Source organism: Gopherus evgoodei, chromosome 1 (genome assembly GCF_007399415.2).
Source record: "Gopherus evgoodei ecotype Sinaloan lineage chromosome 1, rGopEvg1_v1.p, whole genome shotgun sequence".
Lineage (NCBI taxonomy): Eukaryota > Metazoa > Chordata > Testudines > Testudinidae > Gopherus > Gopherus evgoodei.
This window is the reverse complement of record NC_044322.1, coordinates 25,890,345-25,911,702: the sequence shown is the minus strand read 5'-3', so window position 1 is coordinate 25,911,702 and position 21,358 is coordinate 25,890,345.

Here is a 21,358-nt window from a genome sequence, read left to right as displayed (position 1 = left end):
GGGGCCATTCAAGCACATATTTAATTTTTAGCATGTGTAGTCCCATGGGACTATTCTCATGCTTAAAATGAAACATGAACTTAAGTGTTACATAGCTGTAAGTGGCAAACAATGTGATAACCATGAAACAGTGTATTTTCCCATATTTATTGCTATAAGTATTAGACCATTAAATTTTGTTACGTGAAGCATTAACAGATGTTTTATCCTATGGCACTGGGGAATGTGATGGGTTGTTCACCCCACACCAGCCCTGAAAGGATTCAGATGATCCAGAAAGGACCAGTTAAGCTCCTCAGTTGCACCTGACAAGAGGCCCAGAGGTTTATAAATACTAATTGCTGATGAAGTCCTGCTGAGAAAGGATTATAAGAAGGTAAAGTTTGTAGTAGCAGGGGCTGCAGAGAGAGAGAGAGTCTGCAGTCACTCTCTGGGAGCAGAGTGGAGAGAAGGAGGAAACCTGGGTGGGTGGGGAGAATAAGCCCTCAGATCCTAGCCAAGGAAGGTGAGTCAAACCCAGAGGAACTGGGGGAAGCCAGAGAAGCCCAGGGGAAACAGCAGCAAGGAGGGGGAATGCATAGACCTTGACTGCTGGTTATAGTGTCCCTGGACTGGAACCCCGAGTAGAAGGGGGGCTTCCGTTCCCTTACCAGATACTGGAAAGTGGCACAGAACTGTCAGAGGTCAGGACAGCTGGCCTGGCAAAACTTTGATACCCCAGAAGAGGGGACTACATAGTGACCAAGCCAGAGGACTGAGTCATAGAGACAGAACATTGTGAACCATGCGAATGGAGACCACAGCAGTGATGGAGTGGTCATTGACTGGGACACCACATGGGAGAAAGCTTCTATGTATTATTATTTATTTAGCATGTGCATAGTCGTCTAGCCAAGTGATGACATCTTCAGTGGCGTGATGCAGTTCTAAGCTACCACTGAATCTAGTCAGCAGGTATTCGTCAATAATGTGCATCATTGCCTGTGTTGTGCTGCATATGCACAAAGGGCTGTCACGAAGGCCCCAGCAATACTAGCTGGCTGCACAGAGACCTTGCCCGGTCCGGAACCTGTGAAAACCAGGCGGACAAATTGTGGGGTTGGCAACAAGGGACTGCTTGGGGATTATAACAGATATCCATTCCTCTTGCTAGAGTGTTTCCTCCCTAGCATCCTGGTGTGGCTGATGAGACCATGATGGGCAATGTGAGAGCAAACATGCAGCTCATGGTTTAAAAAGATCATTGTGCAGCAGCAGGCTTGAGTTGGTGCATACCTTCTCCAGTGATGTTGATGGGCAATCACTTGTTACCAAATATGATCATCTTCCATGGGAGTTATGTGTCCTCAGGAGGCTAATAAGGCCTATCTTTGAACCACAAACTCTATTACAATGAGGGCAGATGTTTCAGGCTCAGCAGGAGGCTGTTGGCCATGACTGGAGACCAGTTTCTCCTTCCTCCTGTGCCTCTTATCCTCTTTGGCTTGTCAGCGAGCAAGTTCAAAATGCAGGGGACCATCACGTAGGACTTCATTCCATTTTAAGTGGTCCTGGGCAAGTGTCTCCCAGGTATCAATGTCAATATTACATTTTTTTAGGTTGTTCTTCAGCAAGTCCTTATAAAGCTTCCATTGTCCACCCACGTTACGATACCCTTCTTTCAGCTGAAAAAACAGGACCTGTTTTGGGAGGTGATGGTCTGGCATTCAGACAATGTGACCAGTCCAATGGAATTGCTGATGGATGATCATTGCCTCAGTACTGGTGGCCTTTGACTCTTCCAGAACACTAATATTGGTGCACCTGTCTTCACATTTGATCTTCAGAATCTTACAAGGGTGCCTCTCAAGGACTTTCAGGTGATGTTTATAGGTTGTCCAAGCTTTGGACCCATACAACAGTGTTGGGAGAATAACGGCTTGATAAACAAGAAGCTTGGTGTCTGTTCGAATGTTGTGATCTTCAAAGACCCTGTGCCGTAAACGAGAAAAAGCAACACTGGCCAGCTCAGACAATGCTGAATTTCTGCATCAATATCTGCCTTGGATGAAAAATGACTTCCCAGGTAGAGGAAATGATCGACATTCTCTTGTGCCACTCCATTGATTTTGACAGATGGGGCATGTAATACCTCATTTGGACAGGGCTGATAGAGCACTTTAGTCTTCTTGATATTAAGAGTGAAACCAAGACATGCGTAAGCATCGCAAATGCATTCAAGTTAGTTTGAAGATCTTTCTCAGAGTGTCCTGAGATTCCATTGTCATCATCATACCGAAGTTCCACAATAGATGTTGTGGAAATCTTACTCTTGGCTTTCAGCCTTCTAAGCCTGAAAAGCTTTCCATCCATTCTGTAAGTGCTTTCAATGCCAGCTGTAAACTTTCCAGAAATTAGGTAAAGAATGACAGCAATAAAAACCACAAACATGGTTGGAGTGATGATACAGCCCTGTTTGACTCCTGTTTGTTCTTTGAAAGGTTCACTCTGGGAGCCAGTGCTGCTCAGAACAGTTTCTTTCATGTTATCATGAAGCAATTTTAGGTCACTGATGTATTTATCAGGACATCCAGTGTTAGAAAGTATAGTCAAGAGAGCACGATGATTCATTGAGGCAAAGGCTTTAGTTCGATCAATAAAAGCTATGCACAGTGATCGTTTTTGCTCCCAACACTTTTCTTGCAGCTACCATGCTGTGAAGATCATATCTTCAGTTCCATGACATGGTTGGAAACCACTCTGTGACGCTGGTAAAATTTCTTCTGATTGGGGCAGAAGGAGGATTGCAAGGATCCGCGCCAGAACTTTGCCTGCAATGGCTAGGAGGGAGATACCATGATAATTTCTACAATTCACTTTATCCCCTTTTTAAGAGGGTGACAATCAAGGCATCCCTCATTTCACTGGGTATCTCCTCCTTTATCCAGATTTTAAAGAGAAGCAGGTAAAGCTGCCAAATTAGCTTTAGTCCACTGTTTTTGAAGATTTCAGCGGGGATCCCATCTAGACCTGCTGCCTTGTTGTTCTTCATCTGCATGATGTAATTGTGCACCTCATGCAAATTGGGAGAGTCTCTGAGCTCATCCCTAAATGGTCGTTGAGGGATTTGCTCAAAGACTTCATCTACAACCATAGAATTATGGTTAAGGAGATCTTCAAAATGGTCTTTCCAGTGAGAATTAATGGCTTTGTTGTCCTTCAGAAGTGTGGTTCTGTCCTTAGAGCGAAGAGGATTCATACCATGACAAACTGGCCCATAAACAGCCTTAGTGGCACTAAAGAAATCACATGTATTGTGGATGTCCATGAGATGTTGAAGTTCTTGCGCTTTCTCAGTCCACCATTTGTTCTTAAGTTCTCTGGTTTTAAGTTGTACTTCCATCCTAGCCTTGGCATGGGTTTCTCTCTTTATATCACAAGATGAAGTTCTAGAGAAAGTGTGATACAAGAAATCCCTAACAGCAGAGCAAATGGAGGATAACTGCAAAATGGAGATGAAACTGTTGTGTAATGTTACAACCACTATGAGGGCTGCAGCAAATAGAGGATTTCCACTTGCCATGGTGTCCATGCCATTGGTTTCAAGTCCTCTATCTGTCATGGGTTGTGTGGTGACTGTTGTGCACCAGTCTCCCCACTTTAAAAGAAGTCCTGCACAGGCATCTCTCAGTTTTTGGGAAAATAACATTTGCACAAGTCAAAAGTCCGGTGGTGATTGGTGAGTGGCGATGGGAACAGGACAGTGAAATCCAGAAGTTCCTAGTTACAAACCAACATACAGGTGGTGGGTGTGTGACACAGTCATCTTGCTCGAGGACTGAGGTGGGTCAAGCATCTTGTCAGCTGCAACTATGATTGAGCAGTCCTTTTTAGGATCCACTCTGCTCAGCCCACATGGGGAGGATGTTAGAAAAGGTACCCTAAAAATAGTCTTACCTCTGTTTCTCCTGGCTGGATAGCTGCATCCAGTAAGATCACCATCTCAGTGGTCGAAAATGTAAGAAACTTTTCAACTTGGGAACTTGGAATGTACGTACCCTGATGGACAACTCAAACAGTGACCAACCAGAGTGATGTACAGCCATTATTGCTTGTATACTGAGTCAGTTTAACATAGATATTGCTGCTTTGTCCAAAACTACAAGAGCTGATGAAGGACGGGTGAGGGAGGAGAAAGGAGGATACACCTACATCTGGAAGGGAAAATCTATAGATGAACTCCGATTGCATGGAGTGGGCTTTGGTATAAAGAACGAGCTCATAAGGTGCCTCTCTGAGGTACCATTTGGCATCAATGAGCAGTTTATGACACTCTGACTGAGGCTCACCAAAAATCAACAGGCAACTATTGTGAGTGCCTATGCACCAACAGTGGATGCCAATGATAATATAAAGGAAGTTTTTTATTCTCAGTTGGAAACCATTTTATTGGAGATCCCTACAGCAGACAAGATCATCATCGTGGGGGATTTCAATGCACTCGTTGGACGAGACTCAGACCTGTGGAAAGGAACAATTGGGAAAAACGGAATTAACTAAAGTAATTCAAATGGAATTCAGCTCCTGACCAAGTGTGCTGAACATGAACTTCTTATTACGAACTCCCTTTTCCCACAAAAGGAAAAGTTAAAAACATCTTGGACACACCCACGGTCAAAGCACTGGCATCTCCTCGACTGCGTCATAGTTTGTACCCGAGGTCATAGTGATGTACTTCTCACAAGAGCAATGACAAGTTCTGATCGTCACCTTATTTGAGCCACAATGGAAATTAAGATCACTCCCAAATGGAGGCTGCAAAAAAAGCAGGTCAGACGCAAACTGAAGGTTCAAGATTTGAAAAACCCTATTAAGCGTGACCTCTTCCAAGCAGTCTTAGAAGAAAAGCTCCCATCAGTTTCCAGGTGAAACTGAGGAACATTGGAGCCAGTTGAAAGCTGTAATCATCAATGCCTGTGAGGAAACCATAGGCTACCACACCAGAAAACATCAGGACTGGTTTGACAAGAATGATGCTGAAAATCAACAACTCATTTTCTCCAGTAACTTGCCAGTGGCAACCTCTCATCTGATATGAGGATGAGCGATATTGCTCAGAACTGGGAGCCATGGGAATGGAGTCAGATGCAGGGTGCCGGAGATGATACGCATGGCAGCATGTAACTGTGTATCCACCAGTTTGGTGTGTGATGATCGACTTCAGACTGGTGCACAGTACTCTGCCACCAAATAAGATGTGGCAAGAGCTGATGTTTGCAAAGTTGGAGCATAAGCACCCCACGATGAACCTGCCAGTTTGCTAAGAAGATTGTTGATCGTATTAATTTTAGCTGATGTCTTCTTCGGGTGGGCATGCTATGCCACACCTGAACAAGGGAAGGTGCTTTTGCAGTGAGTGAACACCATTACAGGGGGGGAGGAATAAAAGTTGAACAAACTGGATTCCAAGTTCAGCCTCACTCCTTTGCCTTTTGATGTCTTGCAACATAGAGAGGCTTAATTATGCACAGAACACTTTGAACTTCCTGCTTTTTAGAAGAGCAGTAGTCAAATGGAATGTTTACACTGGCAGGGTAGAACCCTCTCCTGTGAGTGAAATCAAAACTATAGGTGGGTTTCATTTCAAGCCGGGTCACTTTCTGCCCCTCTTTTTGAAGTCTAGAGAAAAATATCGCATGTCTGTTTTAGGTATTTATATATAGCTTTTTACTGAAATGTCTTTCTCTACTTTCTAAGTAAGTCTCACCACAGGAAATCTGGTCCACTGATAAACTCAAAGATTTGGAATAAATTAATAAGATACTATTTATTTTTCAAAACTCAAGCTGCAGTATCCTAAATCAAAATGTGTTTTCCAAATATTTCCATATCTGATCACTTAATAGTTTCCAAAACTTCCTCCATAACAAAAAAAATTAATTGGTTTATGGTTTACTAGTCTGTCTCTACAGTCGGTTTGACCTAGCATTTTCATAAATACTTGTCAGCTCTGAATTGAATAAGACTACAACTATATACAGAAGTTTCTTCAGTTTGAATGCTTTTCTATAGGAATCTGAAATGCAGATTTTTAACGTCTTATCTCTTGAAGAGCCATTTTGAAAATGATTGACAACACCTGATATTTGCCATACTCTTTCACCATAAATCTGAATTCAAATCTCGCATTTCTCTAATAAAGAAATACAAATATTTTATGTACAAATTTGGTTCTAAGATGGCAGGGTGCTTTCATGGAATAGTTGTCCACTGCATCTGTGCATCCTTTTATTGCTAGCTGAGACTTTCAGAGTTATTCTGTCACTCGCCTGAGTTTATTTAGCCTATAATTTATGCATCCCTCCTTCTTCAGGATATGAATGTTCTTCTTCCCTGGTAGCATGCCTGACATATTTGTGTGGCTGGCATTCATGAACTTAGCACTAGTGGGGAAACAAATGTCTGTGTTAATCCTTCCTACCTCTGCTGAGACAGTCTGACTTTCCTACTACATTCAGTCAGCACCTCTGGCAGCAAAGCCTCTAGAAAGCATTTTGAGCTGCTGATTTAGTGTCCTGGAAAAAGCTCAGGCTGATGACTGGCAGTAAATAGATAAGTACTGCAAAGTAAAGAAGGCTTCAAAATTGCTACATCCTGGAAGTGAGAATAATAATGCTTAGCCCTGATAGGGCCTCCACTTGCAAGGCACTGAGCATCTGCTCCGATGGGCTGAGCACTCTTAATGATAATGGGAGTGGAGAGCATGCAGCATCTTGCAGGGAGGCACTCAGCACCTTGTTGCACCAGGCCCATGTATTGCTATACAGTCACTGACTCCTTAATACTCACAATGGCCCTGTGACTTACAAAAGTATTATCTCTCTTTTACACACAGAAAACAGAAGCCGAGAGAGTAGTAGTTTGTGCAAGTTGCAGTGCAAATCAATGACAGCCAGGTTTAGAATATTGTGTTTTTGGTTCCAGACCCAGATCCTCAAGGGTATTTTGGCACCTAACTGTAATTGATGGCAATGGGAATTAGGTGCTTAAACAACTTTGAGGATCTGGTCCCATTCCTGCAATCAGACTACTAGACCATGCCTCTGAACGGACATAATTGAACTGGTTAGATATTAAGGAAAAATTCCCTAACTGTGAGGGTAGTTAAGCTCTGGAACAAGCTTCCAAGGGAATTCCCATCAAAGGATGTTTTAAAGAATAGGTTGGACAAACACCTGTCAGAGATGGTGTAGGTTCCTTTGGTCCTATCTCAGCACAGGGGTTGGAACTGATAACTTTTTCAGATCCCTTCCAGCCTTATATTTCTCTGATTCTATAAACTGGCCTGTGACTGCAGCTCCTAATACTAGAACCTGGGGATTTGCCTACCTTATGAAATATACATTAGCACCCTTCTATAATCATTCTGCATGTGCACTGAAGACCTTGATCTACCAAAGGGTTTTAGAGCGTGCATAACTTTAAGAATGTGAATAGTCCCATCCAGGGCCCTAAGTGTTTTGCTGGATCAGGACCTAAGTTACTTTATTGTTATAATAAGAGAATCATTACCAGAGTGCTAGCAGCTCCAGTCATGGACCAGTACTCCATTGTGCTTGGCACTGTACAAACTGAACAAACCTGCAATTTAAAAATTAAGAACTAGACCGAGCCCACCCAATCCTTTTATAAAGGCTATCAAATAACTATAAGGGGGTAATGACTTCAACCACTATCAACCTAATGTAGTAACTATAACAGGACAGTCTGCCCCTTTTAATGGCTGGAGTTCTGGTCCAGCCATCCCTGTTCATTAGTCAGATGCAGCTGAGGAAGGGACAATGTTCCTTAGAGACAGCTTTCATGGGAAGAGCACAGGGAGTCCTATGGGAAGGAGGAATACAGTGTGAATCTGCTCAGAAAAAATGCTTCTGGGGAGAAAGCCCTGGGAGTAGGTGCTCAGTGAAAAAGTGAAGTGGGGAGAGGGTGAGGGGCAGGGATTATCCAGAAGGGTTCCTGAAATTACACTTGCTTATGTTTAGTAAGGACATGGTGAGACAGACCATTGCTGAAAGTCAACATGGACAAGGAGCCTTGAGGGTGGCAGAAGTTAATCATAGAGTTTAAGATCAGAAGGGACCAGTAGATCATCTAGTCTGACTCCTATATATCACAGGCCACCACCACCCACAGCGACTTCTGGTTATGACTTCCAGTCTGACAGTGGGAAGCTAGAGGAGGACTCTGAAGGCTTTGCCTTTGAGTGGGAAGACATTTTTATATCAATCAATGAGCCTTAACTGAGGGTGTTACTCCAATGAGGAGTTTGCAAAGTCCCTGGTCAAGAGCCTGAGGTGGGGGAAACTGAAGCAGAGTGCTATAACAGCAGGTCTTGTTAGAAGGGGAGGCTACAAGATCGAGCAACATGAGCTGGCTTGCAAGTATCAGCCTCCCATTCCAGACCTTCTCTGAGAGGGTGGGTGATCAAGTGTAGCAGGATGCCAGGAACTCTTGAGTTCTTATCCCAGTGCTGACACTGACTGCCTTTGTGGCTTTGGGCACATAACATAATTAAAAAGTAGATTCTTTTAACTGGGCTAAACTACATTTTTAATAAAATGATTTGACTAGAAGTATGAAATGATTGTTTAAAACATTTATAGAGGTTCACCAAGAGAATCTTATCTCAATTTCACATTTGAATACCCAGGGCCAAATCCTAAGTGCAACTACCCCAACTACACCAATGGAGGATCTGACCCACCGTAGCATAGTCATGGAAGAAGGGATAATTCAAAGAAGGTACCTCAGACCTGAAAATTATTGAAATGCATGAAACCATTTCTCTTACCTCCTTCCCTTGCACTTAATTGCCTTAAAGTGGCTCTTCAAAGGTTTGCTTCTCTAGGTGACCAGAGCTTTGCTGGCTGCTTCAGGGCAGAAGGAAGAAGAGATAAGATGATGGATGGAAAGAGCAGAGGAGAGATAAGGGAGGAGGGGGCAAAGAACAGTCTAGGGGGAAGATTATTTTTAAAGCTGGGTCAAATAAAAATTAGGACCCTTTTGAATTATGCAGCTATAATTCCATCTCATGGTCTCAATGAATAAACAAACTACTTGAGCTTTTCCCTTGTGGTTTTATAAAATCACTCATTAAAACCCCTGCATAGAACTACAGCCCCATCATTAACAACTGTTTGCCACTACTTCTGTATATTTTCTCACATTTTAAAATTGTAGACATTCCAACTACAGTAACTATAGCAACTGTGCCTCATCATCAACATGCAATTCATCCCACATCCCATGAAATTCTGACTTATTGAAATCTGTGCTTTTTTGGGATGTTTGTCCTACTTTGAGGATTGTCAAATCTAATGATGATTAGGATCACTTAAGCTTCAAGGTTCATTAACATTTGCTTTAGCAAAACTGGCTGAATCCCAAGGATTGAATCCAGAATATTTTTTTTAATATGTGCCATTTATTCAGCAAACCATTTGAAGCAAAAAGATAGGGTTAGGTATTGTACCTTAGGTAAGGTTATACCCTACAACTCACTCAACCATTCTCTGTGAACATGGTTTAGATCAACCAACTTAAGTCATTGTTTTTCTTCTCTCCGGTTCTTCACATTACCCTCTCTACATCTTTCCCATATGTGCTTGACCTAGTCCAGTCTCTGCAAGAGGCTGTATTGCTTTACCAATTGCAATTAAATGCACTACACAATTTTTATATGGTAGCTCAGTTAAGGAACAACTAAAAAAGAGAATGTCAATCTACCAATGTTTGATGGGCATAATCACGGGGAAAGCAGGGGGATTTTCTGATTTGGCCCAAGGGGTTAGAAATAATGGGATTAATTGTTTTTTAAATGACCATTTATCAACACAATCTATTAGACTGGGCTTCAACAACACTGCATACAAGGGAAGATATCAGACCATTGCTTGAGATAGTGACAATATAAACTGGACCAACCACTGGAAGATAGGGGATAATCCTACACTGCTTGAAGAATGAATTAGTGTCACACGGGTAGGTCTTTTCCACCTCTAATCTTTATGATTCCTGGATTCAGCAGAACCTCCCCAACTTGCTGAAGTTCCACAAATTCTCTGATGCAGTGCTGAGCAGGCCCACCATTCTGTTGGGTCAAATGCTGTCTTGAAAGTTGTAGACACTAGAATTCCCTGAACACATGCGGTATCAGATACCCTGTTTTGGCAAAGCACATGTTTAACTTGAAGTGCGCTAATGGGCTGACTGTCCAGTGACACCCTTGGAACACAATCACATGGATAAGTACTTTTGCTGAATCAGAGACAAAATGAGTTGAGTATCTAACCATAGGAAGCCTTAAAGCATGCAAGAACAGGACATGTCAACCTGTCTAACAAAGACAGCTAAACAAACAGACACCAACATTCTGTGGAGACGAGACACTATCAGCAAAGGTAATAAAAAAGATCTGTAACTCCCAAATCAGACCATGGGTACTGATTAGGAGGCTGCTTAATAAGAGTCTTGCTCAGTTTGGGTCACATTACAATTCAGATCATTGTTCAGCCCCATTCTCATTTTATCTGATCCATTTCATCCATCCTCACTTCAAAGTGAGTAGGTAAATGTCATTTCTTTCTTCAGGCACAATATTCTGTTCCCTAGAATGTCGTACAAGTGACCATCTTCATTAAGTAAAATCCACATTCCTGGTTTATACTGTAATAAAGGTCTTGATTAAACCTTGCGTATTACTCCAATTCCACTATATTTCTATTTGAGCACAAAGATTTGCCCTGTTTGTTTTCTGTTGGTGTTTTTTTTGCACCGTTAATGAGAAAAAAAGGGGGGAGATGATAAACCCCCTAACATGGATATTTGTTTTATCTCCTATTCTCCACTCCTCAACTTGGTATTCTCCTAGTCTTTTCTTGTTCAACACTGATTGCTGCACTTAAGGCAGAAGCAGATTTTCTGTTGACCTCTTTGTATCCCTCATGATAGCTCCTTCAGCAAGAATGATTACCCATAAAATGGAACCACCTCCCACTTTCACCTCTTGAGGGGGAGACAGATATGAAAAACAGAGGAGTTTTGCTCAGAACACTGTGGTTACAGTCATTACAATATTTTTTATTGGGATAAAGAAAAGAAAAGGAACGTGAGTGCAAGACTCGGGGGGAGGGATAGCTCAGGGGTTTGAGCATTGGCCTACTAAACCCAGGGTTGTGAGTTCAATCCCTGAGGGGGCCATTAAGGGAACTGGGGTAAAAATCTGGGGATGGTCCTGCTTGGAGCAGGGGGTTGGACTAGATGACCTCCTGAGGTCCCTTCTAACCCTAATAGTCTATGATTCTATGACTCAAAAACATTAGTTCCATTCCAAAAGCACAACGGACAGATCAGCATCAGAGACAAACCACAGCAGGGAGTTATATGTAGACAGAAAACAAGATTAAGGTAATATTAATACGGAGATTTTGCACTTGTCATTTTGGAGATATGTCAATGTTAGGGTTAACAATGGCTTTTATAGTTGGTTGGTTGTCAGTCCCCTGTACATCTATCTGGTCTGTTGAGTTTACAAGTGGATGAGACTTTTTTTTTTTAATTAAAAAGAATAAAACAGGTACAACTTGGGTAATGACCTTGCAGTTATCCTCCAACGTTCTTTGATTCTTAGCTGAAGGCTAGAGGACAGTTCTGCCTCCATACAAGGGAAGATGTCTTTTGGGATTTGGTCCATGTCTGCTAGGAAATGGACTGAACCTGAGTTAATGTGACTCACACTGGAAGCTTGCTAGATAGTTCTAGAACATACTTATGTATGGGACACTGTGCTAATGTGATTGTTTGGAGTACAGTCTAGATGAACTGTGTGGAGAACATGGGAAACTTCTGTATTTTTATGAAAAATATGTGATTCTGTTTTCCCCACTGACTCTGTTGTTACCTCCTGAGTTTCAAAAAGTTTTTTTTTTTCCTATGATAGGGGAATAAGAGATGTTTTTTCCACACATCAGGCATGTCTGGGTTGGTATGAATGAACTGTCAGGATAGGAATGAAGCTGCCTTCGAGACAAAATGGAAACCAATGACCAGAGTATAAACTTTTACTGTCTTTTAGACCAGGAGGACTTCCCCCAACCCTCCACCTACCTGAGCCCAGGAGCTGAAAGGCAGCTTACATGAATTCAGTGTGACTGGAGCTTGAAACAAAGTCTATAAGTGAACAGACAGTAAAAAGATTTCTGCTGCCCAGTACTGTGGGAGATTGGATCCCTGGACATTTAGATTGGACTGGCAGCATAGACATTTAGGTAAGATTTGCATTTCCATGCTAATCTAAGGACCCTAGAATACTGTATTCCAGCTGCCTAATATATACTATCTTGAAAAGGCTGTTCTGTGACACTGCAAACATCTGTTCCTTGGATAGCTCCCAATAGGGTTAAGTATCCGACAGCGATTTGTGTTAATTTGGAGTAGGTGAGAGACAGATGCTGAAGCTAGTTTCTGGGTAGCAGGGCTCGTCCTTGTAAAAAGTGGGCCCAGGTCCCAGAAATAAGAAAGGGATTCTCACAGAGACGCTGTGTAAAGATCAGAGGCATAGTACACCTAGTGGAACCGTGACCATTACAAATACTCATAAAAACACACACAGAAACAGATCTGTAAAGTACAGCTGTTTAGAAAAAGTAGGGTGCAAAAAAATGCAGAAATGTGGCATTGGTTTGGGGGAGGGAAGTGTTTGTTGTTTGCCATTTTCAAAATTCAATACAGCTCTGGTGTGCTGCAGTTCCCTCCTCATTTCTTGGGCCCTCTTTCTGCAATGACTTGCACACATGTTTAATTTAACACACGGAAAACTCCCATTTAGAGTTGTTCAAAAATTAAATTTTCAGTTTGGTGGCTGAACCAGATGTTCTGAAATAATATTCAGTTAATTGGAACTGAAACCAATTTTTTGTTTGTTTTCTTAACTAAACAAAAAATGGGAAAAAATCATTTCTTGTCTAACATTTTATTAGACCCAAAAGATTTTGTTATTGTTCGCTGTGTTTTTTTGGGAGGTGGAGATAACTTTTTTAAAAAAATAAATAAACAAATTAACTAAATTTCAAAACACATGTCATTTTGATACAAAAAGGCAAAATGTTTTGTTAAGAAAATGGCAAAGCAAATCATTCTGACTTTTTGAAAACATTTTTTCCCTCGTTTTTTATTGGGCTGAAACTATTTGCCATACATGATCCAAATCTGCAAATAGTTTTGGTCATCCTCTTTATCCACCTTTACTCCCATTGACAGAAATGGAACTGCTCACAGTGTGCAGTTAAACTTACGCTTCTGTCCGTCAGGCACAGGTGTTCACACACCTATTCCTGTGAGGTATTCCACATACGCTATCAAACAACAATCAGCTAGTAACAATTCTTCTATATTTACCAGCCTATGTCTCAATGTGCTCAGATACTATTATTTAAGGTTAGAAGATACACAAAAACCAAAGTAGGTCAATACATAAAATTGCACTTGATTAGAATGAATATCAATCACTTTAGACTCACATTTACTTCTGCCATTCATACAACTATATTCTCTCTTCTTATCATTACAGATTATTAACATATAAAACTGTATCATAAATCTGAGATTATAGAAAATTCTACATCTGCAGCAGAAATCAAGGAGGGCTACATTATTTCAAATTGTCTCCTCTCTTATTTTATTACAGTCCTGATCATAGGGAGCCAAGTATTTGCTCTAACTGCAGGTGGAAAGCTACAAATGCTGGTTTGATTTTAAATTAATGACAGAGATGTGAAAGACTCCTATTGCTCATCCTTAATCTACTCCCTCAGCTAGGATATTCTCTTCCTCCCCACCTCCAGAAAAAAAGGAAGAATATAGTTATTATATACACTGCCAGAGAATGGTTAATTGATTAATGGAGTTTAAGGCCAGAAGAGACCATTAGATCCTCTAGTCTGACCTTTTGCATAAGGCAGGCCATAACATTTCATCCAGTTACTCCCGTGCTCAGCTTAGTAACTTGCAATTTACTAGAGCATATCTTCCAGCAAGGCATCCTATCTTGTTCTGAAGACTTAAAGAGATGGAGAATCCATCCCTTCCCTTGCTACTTTGTGATGGCTAATCACACTCAATGGTAAAAAAAAAAAAATGTGTGTCTTATTTTTATTTTGACTATGTCTGGCTTTAACTTTCTGAACGGTGATGCTGACCAGTTCATTAATACACATTGGGTAATTCACCTATTCAGATTGTTTGATTGTAGTTGCTTCCCTTTGCTTCCCAGTTTATTACCTGACCTGATTATTGACTACGTATTGTTTATGGTTCACATTTTAAAATTTGTAGTTTGTTTTTCCCTTTCTGACTTAAGTTTGTGGGTGGGATTTTCAAAACTTTCTAGATTTAGGAGTACAAGTTCTACTGATTTTTTTCAAGAGGACTTATGTGCCTAAATCAGCAAGGCACGTTTGAAAATCCCATTTTATTTACTTATCATTGTTTTGGTGTGTTGTATTTCTTGTGTTTCCTCTATATTTCTGGTGACTGGGAATAAAAAGACAGGAAAGGACATTGCCATTTCATGATCAAAAATATGTTTTCGCTGCTTTAAGGATATCTGTAGCAAAATTTATCAAAATCTTTCCAAAGTAACCAGTATATGTTACTATGTGTCCATTATAGTTACAGATTTGTGTCTGTTCAGTATTTTTGGTTCATCAAAATGTATTGGTTACACTGCTCTACAGCCAAAATGCTTATGAAACAAATGTAGTCCAACTTTACTAATTCTGGGTCACTGAGAACAAAAATGATGCTTAAAATTGTTGATTGGCTCTAGTTTTCAAGATATGTTATTGGGTCAGTATATAGGACCCTTAACTTGGGAATGGCGGAAGATAAGTGAGTTATAAAGGGAAGGAATCTCAATTTAAACCAGAAATGACTAAAATACATCTTTGACTGGATCTATGAATAAATCTATGACTGGGTTTGGACAGTACTTGCTTTTTAGGCAAAACAATGAATGATGCAATCTGAAGCTGGTATTGCATCATACATGCTATGAATTGCATCATGTTATTCCTAGAAGTCATGGATGATGGAACCATAACGAAGCTTACATCACTCTGCTGAACAAATTGCCCTATATCAGCTCTAGAAATCATACAGTGTCGTGCTCTCTTATTTGTCAGTGTTTGATTTTGCAAAGGGACACATTTCTGTTGAGCTAAAGTGAGCAGAGATGCCTCATTCTTGTGTGAACAGTGCAGATAACTTCTGCTATGTTTGTGGTGAAATGACTTTTGCATCACAAAACCACTCTGTTTAAGAAAGCCTATCACCTTTCTTTTGGCTGCAAAATTGGAGATCAGGGCAAGAGGTGGGCCCCACACATATGCTGCAACACTTGTGCAACAAATCTTCTCCAGTGGTTGACCAGGAAAAGAAAATCTATGCCTTTTGCAGTGCCAATGATTTGGAGAGAGCCAACAGATCATGCCAGCAATTGTTACTTCTGCATGGTGCCTCCAGTTGGGAAAGGTGTGTCAAAGAAGAAAAAGTGGACTGTGCATTATCCAAACATTCCATCAGCTATACGCCCAGTACCCCACGGAGAAGGACTGCCGGTTCCTGATGCACCAGAATCATTCTCACTTGAGTCAGATGAGGAAGAGGAAGAGGATGAGGATGAAACTTCTGGTCCTGAACCATCAATGTCACAGGACCCACATTTTCTCCCATCCTCCTCCTCTGAACCACACCTCATAACACAAGGTGAACTGAATGACCTTGTCAGGGATTTGGAACTACCCAAGAGTAAGGCAGAGCTGTGAGTACCCAAGAGTAATCCAGATTACAGCAGTGGAATCTCCTGACAGGCTATCAGGGCAAATGGAGCCCATCAATGCTTGCAGACTATTGCTGGACAGTGACAAGAGATGCTCCATTTAATGAACACAAGAGACAAGCCAAGAAGGGCCGAGTAGACACTGAATAGGACTAAACTATGTACATAATAGTTTTTTTGCCTTCTGTTTCATAATACATTTTATTTATATAACCCTTTTGCTGATTTTTAAAGTACATAAACAGGACAGGTGAAATATTATCATGTAAAGCAACCATGAACACATGAAAAGACTTAGGTTTACAATTTATGATTAAAACTCTACTATCTACACAATATACATAGACATAAAATGTAAAAATGTAAATATCTTAGAAACAGTAGCCAATCAGTTGATTTAATTGTCATATTTGAATTCAGCACATCAAAATACATAATAAATATCACATTTTATCTTTGAAGCAGATGACTTCTCAAAAATTGTAGACCAGTGTTACATGTGTAATATGTTACTCTGAAAAACAAATACATCATTCCTTGGAAAATGGATTGAACCAAATTCATTGTACTGAAACCAATGGAGTTACATTAGGTATTAATGCTGTCTACCATGTTCCAGTTAAATAACTGAATGGTAGTTTTCTTTGTTCTTTTAGTAAAGAAATGAGTTTGACCTGAAAAAAATTATGAATATACTTGATGCAGAGTGCAATACTGTCAACCCCATTTACGTATTAATCCAGACAACACAATGCCAAAAGTTAGTGTGTGTTGGAGAAGAGAGTGAGATCAGGGAATTACCAAGAAAGATGGAGGCAGGGAGTGGGAAATATTCAAGAGAGGAAAAAATGAAGAAAGCTAGATCTGAAAATAATAAAATATCTGTGAGAACTAGTAGAATAGTAAGGTGCTGATTTATGAATACTAAGGTCTTGATTTATTATTTTTTTCATGAAAAGTGCTGAGTCTGATTCAGCATTCAAGAGTATTCGGTCAACTAATAGTTACTTGTAAAACTGCTTGCAAATCATGAAAAATGCATGCACTTTAGCACTAATGAGTATTTTTTTTGGTGGGGGGGAACATACTGGAATTATGTTTTTGTTGTTTGCTATTTTCCTTTGTAGAATGTTTTCATACTCCAGTCAGGGAGCAGACAATGTCCTGTGTCTCAGGGGACACACACCATAAGAACAACGAACAGCTAATAATGAACAGGTCCCTCATTCAGTCCACCCAACTTCAGACAAGATAGTGGACATCATAACTGCATGACTCAAAGTCGCCTCCTTGACTGATCTGGAGTTCAAGGAGAGCAAAAAGGGGCAAGCATCAGAGTGAAACCAACCACAGCGGTGAAAAAACATTCCCCTGCATCTCAGTGCAGCGAATGCTGTGGAGATCCACGCCCTCGCCCCTCCACCGCCACCTCCCTGCTCCCTAGGTTCAGGGTGTGAAAGACATCGGCCTTCAAAGTTGTGTTTTTGATTTTCTTAACACACAGTCAGTAGACTGGTTGTGACTCATCTTTTGCCACCTCCTAGGGAGCCCAAAGGCTGTAGACATATGGCTTCAGCATGTGGAAGGCAAACTTAGGAATGGGGAGTAGTGGCATGAGACCGGCTCGGAGCTGACTACAATGTGCTGTATTTCTGTCCCCCTTTGTTCCAGAGTCACACCATATAGACCTTGCTTGTACTTGTTTTCAATAGTGCTTTACTGAACAGGGTTGGACTTAAGCACATACTTAAATGCTTTGCTGAACTTGGGCCTCACTTCTCATTTTGGTTTATTGTGTTTCCCTAATTTTCTCATGACTTTGCATGTTTGCTTTTCAAGTTTGTAGTTGTAACATATATATCAACTCGATGATGTGCAAGGCACACACATTGCAGCTCAGCTCCACAAATGTTTTGCATTTACCATTCCTAACATCTGTTCGTTTTTTGTAACGATCATAAAAACAACAACATCAGACTCCTCTAGTCTGCTTAGTACTCGTAAGAGTAAATTCATACTGTCCCATACCAGTGCTAGGAGGAATGCTATCAGTTCACTTTTGCTAATTCTTGCTACAGAAAAGCTGCTGGATGAAATAAATTCTCTCTGGATGAGCTGAAGAAGATGCAGCTGCCTTTGGGACTAGTCTTGCAATAGATGTTAACCCTGTTTTTGAAAACGCCTTTCAGAGAAAAAAATATATTTTCCACCATCTAGCCCAGTATCCTGTCTTCCGGCAATGGCCGATGCCAGGTGCCCCAAAGGGAATGAACAGAACAGGTAATCATCAAGTGATCCATCCCCTGTTGACCATTCCCAGCTTCTGGTAAACATCAGCTCTACAAAACAAAGGAGCTGAAACATTCTTCCTATTGGTCTCAGTACAATACTGTTTAAGATAAATGTAAATACTACACAGAATAAAATTTTCTTTCTTCCATTTTATCACTTCACTCCCTAACCATTCTAGATATAAGTGCTGTCAGACCATTATACAATATTTTCCTTACTGCCTTGTTGCTTCCAATATCTTTTGTTTATAGTCTAATTTACTGATCTCAGGGGAGAGACGAACATTTGTGCCAAGAATGCCTTTAATGGTTGCTGTAATTTTTTCCCAAACATATTTATATGTGGGGAATTTACTAGATCTTTTATGTAAGCACCAAAAAGATTTTTTATAAGTAGGGATGCTGATGTATATGTATTAGCAATGGGCCTGGCTATGTTTTATTACAATTTACCTTCAAATAGTTCCTGTAATTATGCTGGTGAAAAATATTTGTATTCTGTAATATTTTAAACCGTTGTGACCACAAAGGAAATAGTTATGCAAAGAAGCAATAGGATACATACATGATAGGAAAAGTGGAATACATTTTGTAGATTTTTTTTTTAAATAGATGAGACTAGAATGGAGGAAATACAAAAAGTTGCCAAAGGGCCTGCTTTCTTGCTTTGTGTTTGTTACAGGGAACCTCTGTCGCTCCTGGTGAACCTCGCTGCCTGGACAGTTTAGAGGGTCTCACAGTTACAAGCACACACCGGACCATTTATCTTCTGCTAAGATGTGCATTTATTTCCCTCTTACATCACAATAATATGCAACATGGTCTTATAGCAAGGACAGGCTTCCCGACAGCCCTCACTCCAGTCCTCACCCCAGACTCACCCTCTGGGCTTCCTTCTGGGCTCCTCTTGAGCTCTCTCATCAGCCCCCTTTCCTTCCTGTTTCCTCTGCTTATATTCTTCCCAATTACCTTGTTAACCAAGTAATTATCACCCAGGTGCTCACAATCCCCCACCAGAAAGTATTTAATCTCCCGCAGGTGGGCAGTGATCGGGGTGCTATTGATAACACCCTGTCACAGTGTTTAAAAAAAATAGTCAAACTTGCACATAGTGGGTGTGAACAACCAATCTGGTCAAAGATTTGTATGTAATACTCTTGTATAGCAAGCCTATGGAGACCCAAGGTTACCTTTCTATCTCCAAGACCCTAATTTCTAAGTGAGAGTGAAGAATGGCATGCATAGACCCCAATCCTGCATTCTGAGTTTTGTGGGTCAATTCATATTGAAATAAATGGGGCTCCAAACTGGATAGAGGTTAACCCACATGAAGCAGATTGCAATTTATTTATTTTGTACACATAATTGCAGTGCTTTGCTTGGGCTACTGTAAAGTGTCTGCATGTACAAATGCCCAGTTACCTGTATAACTGGATATACACAGGAGGTGACAACTGTGTGCACAGGCAAAATATGTATTCTGCATTAATGTATATGATTGGGCAAGCTGGTTCAGTGATAAAACATTACTAATAACTTTGTTCTAAACTTAAACTATATCTCTTCTGAGGTTTTTTAAAGTTCGTCTTTTTTATTTTTTCATAGGTGCTACCACAATATAAATGTTTAATATTTTCCTTCTATTCTTGGTTCCTGCTATGGCTGGAAGAAGGGCTGAAATAATTTGAGAAATGCTGTTCTCATGGTATTTCAGGATTAATTTGAGATGGAACTACTAAAAATTATGAAAATCTCATGAATCCATTGAAGACAATTAAAAAAAACATAAATTCTGGAAAGTCAAGTGTAAAAGCATAATAAGGAAGGACATGAATAATTTGAAGAGGAACTAGCCAAAGACTCTCACTAACAGCAAAAAATAGTCAGGATGCCAAATCAGCGGGGACAATGGACGATTGAGGTGCTAAAACAGCACTCAAGGAAGTTAAGACCATTGCAAAGAATTAATTTAGCTTCTCCGCATCAGTCTTTACTGCAGAGGATATGAGGAAGACTACCACATCTGAGCCATTTTTAGGTGACCAATTTGAGAAACTGTCTCAGACTGATGTGTCAACAGAGGAGGTTTGGAATAAACTGATGAATTAAACAGTAATAAGTCACCAGAACCAGATGGTATTCACCCAAGAGTTCTGAAGGAACTGAAATATAAAACTGCAGAAGTACTAACTGTGGTATGTAACCTATCATTTAAATCAGCTAGCTTCTGTATTGGATAACTGAAGGATAGCTAATGTGACACTAATTTTAAAAAAACACTCCAGAGGCAATCCTGGCAATTACAGGCAGGTAAGCCTAACTTTAGTACCAGGCAAATTGCTTGAAACTATAAAGAGTAGAATTATGAAATACATGCATGGATATGATTTGTTAAGGAAGAGTCAACATGAATTTTGTAAAGGGAAATTGCAGATGAAATTCGACTGATAAATGCAAAGTAATGAACACTGGAAAACATAATCCCATCTATACATACAAAATTATGCAATCTAAATTAGCTGTTCTCACTTTAAAAAGAGATCTTGGAGTCATGATGGGGGATGGATCACTCAACGACTGCCTGCTCTGTTAATTTCCTTCATTGGCTACTGTCGGAAGACAGGATGCTGGGCTTGTCATAAACAGATAGCTAAGGGTTAATGTCTCTTTCACCTGGAAAGGAGTAACCTGAAACACCTGACCAGAGGACCAATCAGAAAACAAGATTTTTTCAAATCTGGGTGGAGGGAAGTTTTGAGGTGTGAGTTCTTTGTTCTTTGTCTTGTATCTGTGCCCTTTCGGCTATGAGAGTGATTTTTCTATCTCCTGGCTTTCTAATCTTCTGTTTCCAAGTTGTAAGTACAAAGATAGTAAGACAATAAGGTTTATATTGTTTTCTTTTGTATTTACATGTGTGTAGTGGTTGGAATGTGTTAAATTGTATTCTTTTTGGATAAGGCTGTTTATTCATTTTTTTCTTTTAAGCAAATGACCCTGTATTTGTCACCTTAATACAGAGAGACCATTTTTATGTCCTTTTTTTTTCTTTTTATATAAAGCTTTCTTTTTAAGACAAGTTGGAGTTTTTCTTTAGTGGGGACTCCAGGGAATTGAGTCTGCAGCTCACCAGGGAATTGGTGGGAGGAAGAAGTCAGGGGGGAAATCCCTTTGTGTCAGATTTACTAAGCCTGAC